At 44.1% G+C, this 9,213-nt stretch overlaps 1 pseudogene; it reads right to left on the bottom strand.

Moving 5' to 3' along the window:
- Positions 1 to 5,093: 5,093 nt before the first annotated feature.
- Positions 5,094 to 7,643, bottom strand: LOC138276115 (zinc finger protein 436-like; annotated as a pseudogene).
- Between the last annotated feature and the right edge of the window lie 1,570 nt (positions 7,644 to 9,213).

Below are 9,213 nucleotides of genomic sequence, written 5' to 3'. Positions count from 1 at the left end.
TTGGTAGGTTTCCCTAGGTGCTGGCTGGGCTAGAGGCCAAAATCCACAGATAGGCACTTTGCAAAAAACAGCTCAGTTTTCTTTCGGAAAATGTGGTGTCCATGTTGCTTTTTGGGGCGTCTCCTGTCATGGGCACTATGCCTACCCACACGAGTGAGGTACCATTTTTATCGGGAGACACAGAGGAACACAGAATAGAAAAACATGTGTTACTGCCCATTGTTTTTCTCTACATTTTCTCCTTCCAAATGTAATACAGTGTGTAATAAAGAAGTGTATTTGAGAAATGCCCTGTAATTCACATGCTAATATGGGCACCCCCGAATTCAGAGATGTGCAAATAACCACTGCTTTTCAGCACCTTATCTTGTGCCAATTTTGGAAATTCAAAAGTTTCTTTGATACCTATTTTTCACTCTTTATATTTCACCAAATGAATTGCTTTATACCCAGTATACAATGAAAACCCATTGCAAGGTGCAATTAATTTATTGGCTCTGGGTACCTAGGGTTCTTGATGAACCTACAAGCCCTTTTTATCCCCGCAAACAGCATATTCCAGCAGATGTGACAGGGTATTGCTTTTGAAAATCTGACATCGCAGGAAAAAGTTGCAGAGTAAAACGTGGAGAGAAATGGCTGTTTTTTTCACCTAAATTTCAATTTTGTTTTATTTCAGCTGTTATTTTCTATAGGAAAACATTGTAGGATCTACACAAATGACCCCTTGCTGAATTCAGAATTTTTTCTACTTATCAGTAATGTTTAGCTGTCCAGGATCCAGCATAGGTTTCACACCCATTTCTGTCACTAACTGGAAGGAGGCTAAAAGCACAGAAAATAGTAAAAATGGGGCTTGTCCCAGTAAAATGCCAATATTGTGTTGAAAAATGTGGTTTTCTGATTCAAGTCTGCCTGTTCCTGAAAGCTGGGAAGTTGGTGATTTTAGCACCACAAAACCTTTGTTGATGCCATTTTCAGGGAAAAAACACCTGCTTTCTTCTGCAGCCATTTTTTCCCATTTTTCTGAAAAAAACAAAATTTCAGCTGTATTTTGGTTAATTTCTTGGTCTTCTCCAGGGGAAGCCAGAAACTCTGGGTACCTTAAGAATCCCTAGGATGTTGGGAAAAAAGGGTGCACATTTGGCATGGATAGCTGTAGGAAAGTACCATCTTTCTTGGCATGTTACCCCCAATTTCTGACATCAGTATGTTTTGCCTGTCTCACTGGGATCTTGCTGGCCAGGACCCCAGTGCTCATAGTTTGTGGCCTAATGTGTGTGTTGTCAGTAGTGCTTAACTGTGTCACTGAACTTCTGCTAACCAGAACTCCAGTGCTTATGCTCTCTCTGCTTCCAAATTAGTCACTATAGTTTAGTGACTCCATATTCCAATTCCAATTGGCACACTGGACCCCCTTATAAGTTCCTTGCATTTGGTACCTAGGTACCCATGGCATTGGGGTTCCAGAAGATGCTAACGGGCTGCAGCATTTCTTTTGCCACCCATGAGGAGCTCAGACAAACCCTTTTCCAGGACTGCCACTGCAGCCTGCGTGAAATAGTGCACACCCTATTTCACAGCCATTTTCACTGCACTTAAGTAACTTGTAAGTCACCTATATGTCTAACCTTCATTTACTGAAGGCTAGGTGCAAAGTTACTAAGTATGAGGGCACCCTTGTACTAGCAAAGGTGCCCCGCGCTGTCCAGGGCCAATTCCCCGGACTTCGTGAGTGCGGGGATACCATTACATGGGTGCACTACATGTAGGTCAATACCTTTATGTAGCTTCACAATGGTAACTCCAAATATGGCCATGTAAGGTGTCTAAGATCATGGAATTGTCCCCCCATTCCAAATATGGTATTGGGGGGCAATCCCATTCATCCTGGGGGTTCCACCTTGGACCCCCAGTACTACCAAACCAGCTCTGTGAGGCTTGCACAGCAGCTATCGCTGCTGCCACCTCAAGCGCAGGGTTCTGCCTTCCTGGGGACTGAGCAGGTCAGTCCAAGAGAGGCAGAACAATGCAGTTCCTTTGGGAGGAGGTTGTTACACCCTCTCCCTTTGGAAATGGGTGTTACAGGCTTGGGAGGGGTAGCCTCCCAGAGTCTCTGAAAGTGCTTTGCACAGATGGTGCCCTCCTTGCATAAGCCAGACTACACCGGTTCACGGACCCCCAGTCCCTGCTCTGGCGCAAAACTGGACAAAGGAAAGGGAAGTGACCACTCCCCTGTCCAGTGCCCAGAGCTCCCCTAGTGTGTCCCTGCCATTCGCCATCTTGTTTTCCAAGGTGTGGGGACACTCTGGAGATCTCCGAGCGGCCAGTGCCAGCAGGTGACGTCAGAGACCCTCCTTATAGGTGCATACCTGGGTAGGCAGCCAATCCCCCTCTCAGGGCTATTTAGGGTCTCTCCTGTGGGTGTCTCTTGAGATTCAGCTTGCAAGACTCCTCCAGGAATCCTATGCATCCTCTGCTTCAGCTTCTGACCGTCAGATCAACTGCAGACTGCTCCAGGAACTGCTGTAACTGCAACGAAGTATCCAGGACGACTCCTGTGACCTGCAACTTCAGCCAGCATTTGCAATAGTTTCCAAGGTGTGCATGCTCTGAGGACTCCCTGTCTTTACCCTGTACCAGAAGAACCGAAGGAATCGCCCATTGAGTGACAGTCACTTCCCTGCCCCTGCAGGCACCTTCCAAGACAACAACCAGTTCTCTGGGACTCCTCTCATGATGACGAGCATGCTCCCTGGAACACAGGTGGTGGACCAACACGACCCAGACTGTCCTAAGGTCCAGCTGTCCAAATTTGAAGGAGGTAAAAGATTACCTTCCCGGTTTGCGACAGTACCCCTGTGCACTGCGTCATCTCTAGCTCCCTGGGCTTCTGTGCACTTTTTGCAAGAATCCTTCATGCACTGTGTAGTCCAGGTCCCCAACACTCCATCATGCGCCGCACAACTTGCTGAGTTGTTCTCCAGCGACGTAGTACCTTCTTTTGTTGTGCTGCACCAACCGCAATTTGCATCTTCTTTGTCCCCGTGTCCTGGGTCTCCCGTGGGTGTTGCCTGGTCATCTGTGGAGTCTCTCCAGTGTTTGGAGCCCCCTCTACCTCTCCAGTCCAGATTGAGGACCCAGGTCACTCCTGGGTCCAGGCAGCACCATTTTGATGCAAACAGTGACCTTGCTTGAACCAAGGCTTGTTGGACGAATCCAGCGATACAAACAGCCTGCATCCAACTTCTCGACGTGGGACACCTCCTGCACCACGCAGGAACCCGCAGCCATCTTCTTTGGTGCTCTTCTGCAGACTTCTAACCGGAGAATCCTCTTTTGCACCATCTTCTAGGTTGGCAGGAGCTCCTGTCCTTCCTGGAATCCTGGCTCCTCTCTTCACAGGTCTTCAGGTCCATGAATCCACCATTTGTTGCTTGCAGTCTTGCTTGGTTCTTGCAGTAACTCTTATCACGACTTGTAGTGTGTCCTGAGGAAACTTGCAGTATTTTACTCCTACTTTCCTGGGCTCTGAGTTGGGGTATTTTACTTAACTTTGGTGTTATCTTACACACCCAGTGCACCTCTACACACTACACTTGCCTAGGGGGGAATTCGTGATTCGCATTCCACTTTCTTAGTATATGGTTTGTGTTGCCCCTAGGCCTATTGTATTCTATTATATGTTCTACTGTTTGCACTATTCTATGACTATTTACTTACCTGATTTTGGTCTCCAGTGTATATATTGTATATAATACTTTGCTCCAGAAGGAGTATTGCCTCTAAGATATTTTTGGCCTTGTGTTACTAAAATTAAGTACCTTTATTTTTGGTAACAATGAGTATTGTCTTTTATTATGTATTACGTGACTGCGTAACTATAGTGGTATTGCAGGAGCTTTGCATATCTCCTAGTTCAGCCTAAGCTGCTCTGCTATAGCTACCTCTATCAGCCTAAGCTGCTAGAACACTACTACATTTCACTAATAAAGGATAACTGGACCTGGTATAAGGTGTAAGTACCCAAGGTACCCACTACAAACCAGGCCAGCCTCCTACAATAGCTTATATGGCCACAAAATTATGAAGGCATAAGTGCGGACTACCCCAAATAGCCAAAAAAGGGCTCTGCACTGGGCAGAGGGAAAGGCCCAGCAGCTAAGGTGTTAAAAGGAAAACCCAACACTTACTTATTGTAGTGCTTATTTAAAAATGAACTTAAGTCTGTAAGCTACTCTAAAGGTGTCTGCGAGTTACTGGTAGTGCCCGATCGACTAGTTCTAGACACCTGCCTTAGAGTAATCCCCAGACGTCAGACTGATCAAAGAAACTTTCAAGCAGTAACACTGAGAGCCAGTAGGTGGCGCTGTTCGGCTCTGTACCCACAGAAGAAGTGACATGCATGGTGCCTATAAATGTGCCACTCCAGTGCATCAACATCAGTTCTTTAATTTCTCTGTCAGTCAGCAAAGATCCGGAAAGAATTTCCTCCAGTCAATTTTTGACTAACTTTTTCTGACATTTTGTCAAGTCTTTGTCTCCTACTGTGATAGGATGCCCCCCAAAAGACCAATGGAGTTTAAGCCCTGACAGACCCCCATCTGGTTTACTTTTGGTGCCTTAAGCTGAACCGCGATTTCAGGACTTGTAAGGGCTGCTGCACAACGAGCCCCAAGGTGCTAGGAGACTGCTCCTTGGAGCTTCTAGTTGCCCGATGCCGGTTGCCTCCACAAAGCTCCAGATCCCAGTTGCGATAAAGGTCTCAGGCCCATTCATGGAGTCGTTCGAGGCACACATCACCATACTGAGAGTTACATCTCACATTCTGCTCATTTCACGTCTTGTGCTTTTGGACACTGTTCTTTGGTTGCTCTCACAAAACCATCAATGTTGTATGAAAACGACCAAACACCACAATCAGCTGTGAACATTCCCCAGCATGTGATTGTTAAGTTAGTTCTTCTTGCAGGGACTCAGCCTGGGTGTGTTGGGATTATAGGTTTTATCACTACCCCCTCAAGTTAGCTGAAAATACCCTTGTAAATCCCAGTATTGTTCACAGTGCTACTTTTACTGGTAGCATGAACAGGTGTGATTGGATGTTTTTTATTGCAACTGAATAAAAACCAACAATGTTTCTTTAATTTGAGCCAGTGTGTTTCCTGATATATCATGTTGTTTTGCTGTGTACAAAAGTGAACAATCACTGAGAACAGATGCTTTTATAATTCTACAAGTATTGATATTCGTGTTTTTTCTTTTCTGACTAGTCAGGTCTTCTATCATCTGGTATTTGAATGTCTCACATAATTGTCATTTTATCTTCCTGTATAATTCCTTCATGTCAAAATAACTGCACTTTTTTGTTCCTCTTTATGTCCTCAGATGGTTCAATATTACTGTTAACGTTCTTCATTTCCTTCCGGATTTATTGCACCTCTAGGATAATTTCCATGTGAGTTAAATGAAGGTGTGTGTTCGCTGAGGACTGTGTAGGATTGAAAGTTGACAAAAGCTCTTCACACTTTCAGTACACTTCTATGTTTTCCCCCTGTGTGTTCGCTGATGACTTAGGAGAGCTGATAATTGACAAAAGCCCTTCTGACATTCATTGCAATGTTATTGTATTTCCTCTGTGTGTATTCATTGATGTATCTGTAGGTTTAATAACTGACCTACGGAATTCACACGTTCACTGCACCTGAAAGGCTTCCCCCAGTGTGTGCCCACCGATGAATCCTTAATGTTGAAAAGTCACTAGAACTATTTCCACATTCATTGCATTTGACTAAAGTTCTTCACACTTTCAGTGCACTTGAATGGCTTTTCCCGTGTATGTGTTCCTTGATATATTTGTAGGCCTGGTAAACTAAAGCTCTTCATACATTTAGGGTAATTGAAAGGCTGTTCCCCTATCAGTGTTCGCTGACGAACCCTTAATGTTGGCACTTTCCTAAACCTACTTCCACATTGATTGTAATAGTGTTACTTTTTCCTCTGTGTGTTTGCTGATGTCTTCGTAGGTTTGATAATCAACTGAGCCTCTTCATACATTCACTGCACCTTTATGTTTTTTCCTCTGTGTGTATTCGTTGAGGTCTTTGTAGGCCTGATAAGTGACCTATCTCTTCATATAATTTACTGCACTTCAATGTTCTTTCTACTGTGTGCGTTCGCTGAGGATTCTTTAATGCTGAAGAGTCACTAAAACTACTGCCACATTCACTGCAATGTTAAGGGTTTTGCCCCCGTGTGTGTGCGCTGATGTCTTTTTAGGTTCGATAATTGACTAAAGCTCTTCAGACATTCACTGCAATCGTATGGTTTTTCCCCTGTGTGTGTTCGCAGGTGACCTTGTAGGTCTGATAACCGACTAAAGCTCTTAACACATTGACTGCAACTAAATGGCTTTTTCCCTGTGTGTGTTCGCCAATGTCTCTGTAGGTCTGATAAGTGACAAAAGCTCTTCACACATTCACTGCACTTAAATGGCTTTTCTCCTGTGTGTGTTTTCTGATGCTTCCTTAATGTTGCATAAAGACTAAAATTACTTCCACATTCAGTGCAATTATATGGTTTTTCCCCTGTGTGTGTTCGCTGATGTACTTGGAGGTGTGATAATTGACTAAACTTCTTTATACATTCACATCACTTGAATGGTCTTTCCCCAGTGTGTGTTCGTTGATGCTGTTTTAGGTCTGATAGTCGACTAAAGCTCTTCACGCATTCACTGAACTTGTATGGTTTTTCCCCTGTCTGTGTTTGCTGATGCCTCTGTAATTCTGGTAATTGACTGATGCTCTTCACACATTCACTGGAGTTTAATGTTTTTTTTCCTGTGTGAGTTTGCTGATGGTGCTTTAATTGAGATGAGAAACTAAAGCTCTCATTAAATGTGTATGATTTGTTTTTCTTGGTTAGTGTCTGTGGGTCGGGTATATATTTGTCTACATCCCAAGTCTGTGTTTCCTGATGAGCCATATGGCTGATAAAGAACTTGCACGTTTGGTTTCTGAATTAACAATAACGTGCAAAAGCCATTAAATACGTGTAACACTCATAGTATGTATAAGGTTTCTTTGTAGGTGACTGTGCCTTTTGATTGGATTATGTTTATGCATGCTTCATCTTCCTTCTGGCCGGTGCAAATTGGGACGCTCTGTTGTATTGCAGATAGCAAAACTTCTCCTTTCTTAACCCTTTAGTTGTCTGGCTCCGCTCCGTTGTGCTTTTCTCTGGTTGCTGCGGTTTGGCCAGAAAGAGTTTACAATACACCAGAGCAGTGAATGATGGTCTGTTATCACTTTAGAACACGAAGCACTGCTGTAACCTCATCATATTGATCCCATGATCAAAGCTGGTGTTGGACACCTGTTTATATAGGAGGTGGTTTCTTATTGTTGTTGCCTTAATTTTCTAGAGGGCATTTCTTCGTCTTGTGGTTGGAGTTGAACAGATCAGACTCTTACATCCACTGAACTGCCCTTGACTGCTTCTTCCAGGATCTGTCAGTTTATGTGCAGGTTCCTCTGCTGCCGACTGCACTGATGTTTCCTGAATACCGGAGCTCATTGTTGGTGACAGTTTTTTGCCGATCTGCAGTTTTATCTTCGTTATTCATAATAATTTCATGCATTCAAGGCTTCCTTTCTGTTGGGTGTAAAGAGATTTAAAATTACTAAACGAAAACATAATGGAATCTGAATACAGAATATTTAACTGGTTGTAAATTACATCTCTTCTTTACCTTCTTTGAGACTTAGCAAGGAATGTTTCACATGCTACTGGTACAGTTTTAGGGAGATGCACATTTAAACAAGAACTGATTGTGGGAAAAGAGCGGGATCAGGTTGGGCTGCTGTTATTTCAGTAACTCTTCAGGAAGTATATAACAAAGGAAACTCTTCAGGACGTATATAACAAAAGTAACTCCACACACTTCTTCTGAATGCTTACCTGTTCACATTGGATCAGCTCAATGCCAACTCCTGTGTGTACCTTGCTGTTCATTAGGTCACTTTTGACACTTTCAACAGCTCCTCGGGTTCAAGCATTTCTGTTTTTTTCTAACCTGGAAGACTATGGTAAGTTGAGGTGGCTTACCTCTCGCCGTGACATCTGCCCATCTGCCTAAAACTAGTGCAGTTTACAGGGCTTGTTCTGGCCCTTAAAGATAACTTAAAAAGCAAGTCTTTAGTTCTTCCTGAAGTAGGCAAAGGTCTGTGAGATGCAGCTCCTTCCAGGGCCTTTTTGTAAAACAGAATGAGGGGTTCATTGTAGCGCCCGACCTTTACATTATACGCACAGATAAGGCAAACAAACATTGATTCATATCATTAAATATTTTAAGATATCAGTCATTTAGTCCTTATACAGAATCCATCCACACCAATAATTTACCTCACAAATCCTGGCAACAGGTGTGTCCATATTAATCTTGTTTCCCCTTTTCTACCTTTACATGGTACCTGATTCTATGTTGTCCGTTTGGGGCTGAGGAAGCTCCTTTGTGACTGGATGGGCATTCAGCACAGCGGGAGGAGGTGTGAGTTGTCCACAGGTGATGCAGCATTTCTACCTTTCCATATTTCTTATATTCAAGTTACCTAATTTCCTGTCCTTCAGCTCCCCTACCTCCCTATGTCTGCGCACTCACTGTGCAGGGTTCAGCAAAAGTCAGATAATGACCTGATAGTGTCAGGAAAGTACCCTCGCTCTTGACATGGTTACGCCCATTTGCTGTCTGATGTCTGTCTGCTAATCAACCAGAAAGCTGAGACTGCAGGAGGCCAGGCTGAGGCTGCAGCAGCAACAGCTAGCCCTAGATAGGGAGGCCTTGGCAGTGGAGAGGGAGAGGCAGGGGTTGGGGTTAGCACCCCCTGGTGGCAGCAGCAGTTTCAGGGATTATAGAGTCAGGGAGGACTCCATAGATTCCAGAAACTTGCACAAAAGTGTTCCCTCATACAAGGTGGGGGATGATCTCTACAAGTGGTTTGTTGTACTTGAGAGGGCATGTAAAGTTCATAGGGCCCCTCAAAGGCAGTGGGCTGCTATTCTCTGGTTGTCCTTCTCTGACAAGGGGAAGGATTGACGTCACTGTCAGAGAGGAAGATGCAGACAATTACAATATTCTAAAAACAGCACTCAGAGGGTTCTGGTCTCACCATTGAACAATACAGAATCAAGTTCAAGGAGACCAGAAAAGAGGCC

The sequence above is a fragment of the Pleurodeles waltl genome, unplaced genomic scaffold, assembly GCF_031143425.1.
Source record: "Pleurodeles waltl isolate 20211129_DDA unplaced genomic scaffold, aPleWal1.hap1.20221129 scaffold_37, whole genome shotgun sequence".
Taxonomy (NCBI): domain Eukaryota; kingdom Metazoa; phylum Chordata; class Amphibia; order Caudata; family Salamandridae; genus Pleurodeles; species Pleurodeles waltl.
Note: the sequence above shows the minus strand (reverse complement) of the source record. Positions and strands in the feature narration are given on the sequence as shown.